Genomic DNA, 8,654 nt, shown 5'->3' on the forward strand with positions numbered 1-8,654 from the left:
AGGCAAAATGACAACATGGCTAAAGAGCACTCATAGAAGATAACACTAATAAACACTTGTTTGGTAACGGTACAAAGGTTGGCTATTTTCTGCAGGGCGCAACACCTCTTTTTTTTTTTTTATCACTGTCAATACATTTCTACATAGAGGTTTAAAAGTGAAACTTCCACCTTTCTGCTCTTACTGCACCATGACATGGTCGCAGATTTGAATGATGCTGTTTTGCCTACTCTGTGTGAGACACATGCAACTATCAGCACAATTTGTTTTAGCAAACTAAAAGAAATATACAAGTTTTCTTCTTCATCAAATGTTATTGTATTGTCTACAACAGAAAAACGAGTCATCTAATAAGATCAGGCAGCTATTAGTCATTTGAACAAACAGTAGCTGATAACTGAGTCACTGACCTCTAATTGGTGACAGTACAATCTGAAGTGTGTTTGAGGAAATAAATGATGCAATGGTCTGCCATGTTTACATGTCTGTGTGTTTTCCAGGGACAAAGCAGGTCGAAGTATCACTTGCCCTTTTAAAATAAAAGTTTTTCCAGGTGTTTTACTAATTAAGTTCACTTAATAACCCATAATAATAAAGTGAAACCACCTTTTTTTAATTTATTAAATATCAAAACTGAAATCACTCATTCAAATCATGATTCAACACTTTGCAGCAGCCCGTTTGGCAGTAGCTGAAGTTCAGCTGTATAAGTCTCTGCAGGCTTGTCACACCTGGATTGTGGCCGTTCATCCCGTTGCTCCTGAAGATCCTCTCAAGCTTCATTAGGTCTGAGGCATCAGTGAACTGCCACCTTCAGGTCTCTCCACATGTTAAATGGGATTTAAGTCAGACCTTTCACTGAGTCACTCAGGGACAATCAGACTTGTCCTGGAGCCACCGCAGCATTGCCTTAGTTGTATAAATGTTTTGTTCTTATCTTTAACTGAATCACAACTATTTTATTATGGAGCTCTACTGACAGCTCTTGGACTTCATGGCTTAGTTTTTGTCCTGTCATGCAGTGTGTGCACTTCTAATAAGATAAAGCAAACAACCCAGGCGATGGACTGGTGACCTCTCCAGGGTGTCCCCTGCCTTCGCCCTAAGTCAGCCGGGATAGGCTCCAGTCCCCCCACGACCCGAGTGAGGATTAAGCGGTGCATAGACAATGGATGGATGGATGGATGGATTCCCTTAAACACAATCTAAAACATATATTTACAAGTTCATATAAATGGGTGCAATTTAAAAAACAAACAGTGGCCCCTCCCACGTAATCCCTCCTCAGGCTGGAGTCTATCCCAGCTGACTTAGGGTGAAGGCAGGGGACACCCTGGACTGGTCACCAGTCTATCGCAGGGCTACACTTAGAGACAGACAACCAAGCACACTCACATTCACACCTATGGACAATTTAGAATCATCAATTAACCTCAACATGTTTTTGGACTGTGTGGGAGGAAGCCGGAGAACCCGGAAAGAACCCACGCTGCACGGGGAGAACATGCAAACTCCACGCAGAAAGATCCCGGTGCCCCCACCGGGATGCAAACAACAGTGCTACGAACTGCGCCACCTTGCAGCCACAAAGAAACATGCTTTTAGATTTTTTTAAAAATATATTAAAACATTTTTTGTGAATGAAAACTAAAGTTAATTTAAAAGACTTAAAGACAGACTAAAAGCTGCACAAAAGCCTGACAAGTTTTGTTTTGTGACAACAAAAGTATGACATAATGAGTAGGCTTGGCTTTATATAATCTATTTTAAACAAATTCCAGTTCTGAAGTGTTGCTGTTTTATTTTGGGTGTAATACGTTTTTATGGTTGTGTTCGAGGTTGGACTAGCAAACAGGTGAAACAGGGAACAGCTTTACTAAGAACTCATTTGAGTCTATAATAAACAATTGATTATTATTTTCACAATTTAATTAATCACAAATCACTGAAATACATCAGCTATAACTTCTTAATTTTTTTTTAGGTTTTTTATTCTTTATTTTTAAACTTTTTTTTAAGTTTTTTATTTTTTATTATTAAGTTTTTCCTTATTTTTTAATTATTAACACAGATATTGATTATTTAGTGTGTTAATAAAAATAGTACATAATAAATAAGTTATGGGAAGTCAAACTGACAGGTCAAAAACATGATGAAGTCTTGTAGAGAACTATGGAAGCTTGCAAATATCAACATTTGAGATGCTGGCACCACTGAGGGATGTCAGGAAATTTTCTTCAGAAATTTCAGCTAATCTTTACAGCTCACTGTTCAGTTTGTGGCCCATATTGTTGGGGTCAGTAAGGGCCAAACAGCAAATATTTTCCCTGATAGCTGTGGGGCCCTGTGGACTGATGGATGGAGAGCTGGAGAACAGGAGTTGTTGCCGGAGGCCTGACACCTACTGACATCGTTAAAGTCAACACTGAACCAGAACAGATCATTTTACAGCATACAGGAATGCTCACTTTCATGTTTCTGTGCAGTATTTCTTGCAGCAAGGTGAGCTCATTTCAGAGCTGATTTATCACTGTCACCTCAGAAACAAGCTTTGCGAACAGAGTGAGTGGTTGGAGTGCTTTGAATATTTAGCATGCACGCTACACAGGAAACATCACGTGTAAGTATTGTTTGGAGCTGTGTTACATGCTGATGTCTGGCTGTCTTACCTCAGAGTCACTTGTCGCAACACCAGGTGTCAGAGGAACACTAATCATAACGAAGCCACTCACTTAGCAGGTTTATCGACTGTTGTGTTCTGTGTCCTCACTGTACCTCACACTGCAAAGCTCACGCTGTAATCCATCCACCCATTAGTCTATCAGCTGCACTGCTTCATCCTGTAGAGGTCCTGGGAGGCTGGGGCTTTTGGCCATTGCTTACTTATTAAACCTTTTGACTTTAAGTTTAACTTGCATTATGACAAATATAATTGGAGCCTGCTGAGGTGACTCGGGCAGCTGATTAGGACGTCTCTTGGGTGCCTTCCATTGGAGGTTTTCTGGGCATGTCCCAGTGGGAGTAGACCTGAAACCCACTGAAGGAATTCCATATCTCATCTGGCTTCAGAACACATCAAGATCCCACAGGAGGAACTGGAAAATGTTGAAAGAAAGTGGATGAATGAATAAACAAGTGCATTCTATCTGCAAGTTACATGTGGATTAGAAATAGAGCTTAAAGACAGCATATTTGTTTGAATATTTAAAAAAAATATCTTAAGGTTGCTGACATTTTGATTTGTCACATAAATGTTTTGTGCAGCATCAACCACAGCATTGCATACACTCCACCACATCATATGTGCCGCTGCTGTTTTGCATAGTAACTCACAGGCACACCTTGACGAGTCCACGTGTCTCTCTGAGAAAGATCAAACAGGGTACAACGGAAGTAAACACACCCCTGTGCAAAATCATGTCCAAGTCAAATGATTCAAAACTGTATCACCTCTCAACAACCGCAGTATTTCTAAGTTGACAAGTACTTTATTTCCTCTTATGAAGTGTCAGAAACAATTATTTCAGAAAGAAAGTAAAAACTCAGTGGAACAAACTGAATGCAACTGAGATCACTGACACACAAGTTAGAGAACCTGTCATCACTGAACCAAAGTTAAGCCCACATGTGATTTCCAATCAGCTTAATGGCACAAACGGCACAAAACATCCTGTGAACACCAGAACTTTCTCAGTTTTGGGCCCATGGGCTGTCTCTGTCTGCATGTCAGCATCACCGCTCCACATGGAAAGAATTACCAGAGGAACTGGAAAAATCTGACTATCAGACTTCACAAACACGGAAAAGAATCTGTGAGCAGCTAAAAATCAGCCGAAATACAGATGCAGCAGGTACAGTACTCAAGAGGTACCACTAGTCAGAGCTGCCATGGTCATTCTCCTAAAACGATGCCACTGACAATGTGCAGCTTTCACAATCCAGCTCTGAAGAACATGGCAAGTGCTTCAGACTTGGATCAGGGGTTACCAATAGATATCAGAGTTTCTCTCACAGCTCAGACGATGTGAAGGGTATTGCATAAAATAATCACGCATCAATCTCTATGGATGGCTTTCAAGAAAAACATCTTTGCTTGCTGTTTGTTACAAAAGCTAGAATAAACTTTGCTACTGGAAATTACAAAGAGGCCTGATGAATGTTGGGATCATACTTTGGTCAAACAATGGTTTAATTATTTCATTCTGATGGGGTCATACATGTTTGGTGTGAATCTGGTCTTGACTCCCAGTGAATGTACAGTCCAGACAGTGAAGCACGGAGGTGGGACTGTGATGATATGTGGTTGCATAGGTGCAAAAAGTGTTGGGGAAATGACATTTATAGACACAACCATGAATAGTTTGCATAAGCTTAGCAGAGGAGGTATATTCCAGCATGACAACAATCTAAGCATAGTGCAAAAAAAAATCATACAACTGTTTCTAGAGAGTAAAAAAATGAAAACTATGACCTGGCCAAATATGTTGCCTAACTTGAATCCAACAGAACAACTTTAAGGTATTTTAAAGAGCACGACACAAACCTTCCAGCAAAGAGCAGCTCAAAGAAGTTGGCGAAACACCTGTCCAATAATCAGTGCAACACTAGTAACCTCCATACTGAAGAGGACAAGAGTAAGATAGCGTGGGAGGTTTCCAAACCCCCCCCCCCCAAAACTAGAGTATCAATAATGAAATGTGTTCTGACTTTTGTTGCATTGTTTTCCTCCTGTGGCTGTGTGTTAGTTTTTAATTTCACACAACAACAAACACACTACTGTTCATCTTGAAAGTAATGTGACTGCTGTGCTTTAACTTTGAATTTCATATGTAACAGATGAACTCATCTCTGTTGTGTACGTGACCATCGGACACCACTGCTGGGTGGTGAGTGTAATCTCATTATCCTCCAACAGAGGGCACACATGTAATACGCTGAATCTTCTGTAAGCTACTCACAGGCCACTTTACTGAGGTAATTCCACCACCATGTGTAACTTAAGGGTCAAAACACTAAAGATTTCACAAGAACTGGAAAACCGAAGTGAAACCAAGTTGCTCAGCTGCACACAGGGTCACTGTAAGTCTTACCTAAAGTTATTTTTGTCAGTTTTTCCCGTCAACTTAAAGTTGAAAACTCAGTTTTGATGCAATTGAGTGCTTTTTTTCTTAACTAAGACAATAGCAAGCAAAATTACAAAGCTTTAAATCCATGCACAGATATGTTAGCATCTAAGCGTATTTAATCAAAGTTCAAGAGTAATTCAAGCAAGAGTAGTTAGTGTTGGAGATGGACGCAGAGGTGTATGTAGGTTGTAACTATGAATAAACTGGATGTAAATTTTAAAATGATTTTGCTCGCCAACACTTTGTCACACAGACAAGCAATTAGAATTATTGGAAAGATGAAGAGATGTAAATTTGGATGCAAAGTCCATTTATTGAGCTCTACGAGTTAAGAACACCATACTAATACTGGTTCCATTGCCCTAAAACACTCTCTGTTCTTTGTATCACAGAGTCCTCAAGGTGTCTGAGACATTTATTTGTTGTTCTTGATCACGCTGTAATTCATCATATCTTCAGGGTTTTCAGCTCCACAGTCATTCAGTATGCCAAAAATCAGAAGAGGCTATTTAAGTCCACTGAACTCACTGTGAGGCTCCAGATAAAACCAGCTGAATACAGTTTATGCTTGGAACATGGTGCATTATCCTGATGGAAGTGTCCATTAGAAGATGGTCAACTGTAGGCTGACTGAGGGGCCCAAAGTGTCTATTGTTTGATGTGTGCTTAAAATGGAGCTTCTCACTCGTATCTGCATGAGGTTTATGTATTGTATAGCTGCCCCCTGACTGGCTGTTTGGACAACTGTATGGATAAGCAAGTGTAAAGATGTTCCTAATGAAGTGCAGTATGAGCAGGTTCATTTGATCAGCTGTAAAATTCAAATCTATACTCTTCTCTGACATCTATACTTATACTAAATATGTACAGACCAATGCATACATTACTGTTGTATAATTAAGAATATAGTTTCAGATTTTAGCTTTAGTTCAACTCCTACTTAATTGTATGCTTTTAATGTTTATAGTTAGTTGTTTAAAAATTAAACTATTAAAATACTACTAAAATATTTAATTCTATTTCATTTTATTAAAATTGTACCAGTTCAATATAATCATTTGTGTAATAATGTGTGTAATATTTCATGATTTTATTGTTATTATTAAACATTCTGCTTTTAATTTTATTTTAATTTATCTTTTAGCATCTTACCTAGCCATCAAATATTTTCTTATTCCACTGTTTTGGTGTGTTTTAGTCTCTAAATCCATCCTACATTTTGTCAATCACTTATAAAGCGCTTTGAACTGCATTTGATAACACTGCTATATAAATACAGTTGTACTGACTGATTGATACACGTGAATTCTTTATAGATGAAACAGGCAGATTTTTCAAGCCTTTCTTTGTGGATGTGCTGTTTCTTGTGACTTTGCATTACAGCTCACTCCTCTGTTCACTCAGACTGAATCCTCTGTTTATGTTCAGGCTGGAGATACACTTTGATGACTAAATTTGAAGCATGGAAGTACAACAGAGGAGCTCAGCAGCCAGTCACATGCCAGTAAAATCATGTAATTCATGGTTGTAAACAAAAGCACCAAAGCAAGCACTTAGATAGTCGACTGATTGCAAATGGGAACGGAACAGCTGATTACAGCACAGATAAAATGGCCGCATTATTAAAGGATTATGAAACAAAAATCAAATCAGCAAAAAGCCGAACACTTGCAATTTTTTTCTCGATGTCTCTGGCAACGGCCCACAAATATGTCCTTGAGGTTGTTATAGCAACCCTGTGTAAGTGTTTGGCTGAGGATAAAACATCTCCTCTTTGGGAATAAAACAATGACAAGGTTCAAGTAATCTTCGGCAGCATCTGATGAGCAGGGTACAACTCATCAGCACAAGAGGACCCACAGACACTTAAACTGATATTAACTGCCAAGACACATCTGAGGGTCCACTTATTATGTAGCTTGTGCTCTAATTTACATCACAGGCATGTATGGCATGTCTATTATCTGATTTCATCTTTTGTTTTTTGTTGTTTAGCATATATGAAGTCTGCTATACACTGCATATCTGACTCCTTTCTGAAAATGTTGTTTGTTTTTTGATGCTCTGACTCTAAAATCAGTAATTTCTCAAAGACAAAAGGCCTGTTCTAAGAGAAAAATACATCCAAACACTCTGGATTTCTGAGCACATTTAAAGGATGAGGCCATCTGCACAGCAGCATTATACAGTGATGTGTTTGCTTGGACACACATTAACCAGATTCATATGCAGAGATGATATTCCCACTTGGGGTTTGTCAAGATTTCCTCATCCTAGTGTGTTGGCCAATGTGGACTTTGAACAGAGGATGTTCATACTACAACAGGCTATGCATACTATTATGCATACTACTATGTTGCACTCAACATGAAAACATCTACAGAGCTGTTGTGGATGTTTCCAAAGGAAAGTGACTTTTAAATTTTTACAGGATACAGCAGTTGGTTACAGATTGGGCTGCAGCACTGTGTCAGCACCAAACTGCAACCACTTTGCTTAAAACTATCTGGTTAACACAGTGGAGAAATATGCAGCCAAAGAGCCAGATATTTCCTTTGAAAGTTAGTGGAGACCAAAACAGAGCTGAAAAGACAGTAAGTACTGGACCAGAAACAGAGTCTCATGTTGCCAGACCATTCTTTATGGTGCTCACATGGCAATACACCCACAAGTCATGAGTATGTATATCATTGCCACTGTGCGCATGTTAGTATTTAGCTGTAAGCATCGCTGGGCTTAAGTTGAGCCTCACATTGCTGCTATCATGGGCACAGACTCTTGTTTCTTTGTATTAGGCCAATCTTGTTATCCTGCAGTAGATCCAGACCTCTAAATCGCTCTCCATAGTTTAATTTTCAAATAACTGAATATTGAAGCCAACAATGCAAATGCAAAATGGCAATTCAGTGTGATTATTAGGCTAATTGTTTAGTGCTGTTCATTCATTCAGCATATAAACAAAACATCTCTTGCTGTCCACTCTTATTGTTCACCTGCGCTCTGATCAACACCACGTTTTGGCCTCATGCCTGGAGGACAGCTTTGGCTTGTTGCCTCATGGTGCTCTGCATCTTCTGCAGATTAACAGCCATGTTCAAGCCTCATCCGTGTCTGATTTCCTGCATTTGTTCAGCTTTATCCACTGTGCATTTATTATGGAGGACTTTTAAGTCTTGAGATATGAATGTAGGTAATATTGTTGCCAGTATGTCGAAAGATTGTGAAGTAGCTGAACTAATTACAACATCCATCCACTAATTTGTATTTAAGAGAAAAGTAAACATTGACATAGAATTACAAATCAGCATTATGCTAGTAACCTAACCATAATCTAAAGCTAAACTCATTTGTTAAATATAATGATGAAACACATAAGGATTAATTAACATAAACTGATGAACATAGAACACTTTACTGGTAATAATGTGTAAAGAGATACATTTTCACAGTGACGAAAAGTAGCTATAGTACTTGAGTACGTAAGTTGTATGCAGAACTAATTAATAACTAATATGGTAACTAATGGTA

This window comes from Stegastes partitus, unplaced genomic scaffold, assembly GCF_000690725.1.
Source record: "Stegastes partitus isolate 25-593 unplaced genomic scaffold, Stegastes_partitus-1.0.2 Scaffold873, whole genome shotgun sequence".
Taxonomy (NCBI): domain Eukaryota; kingdom Metazoa; phylum Chordata; class Actinopteri; family Pomacentridae; genus Stegastes; species Stegastes partitus.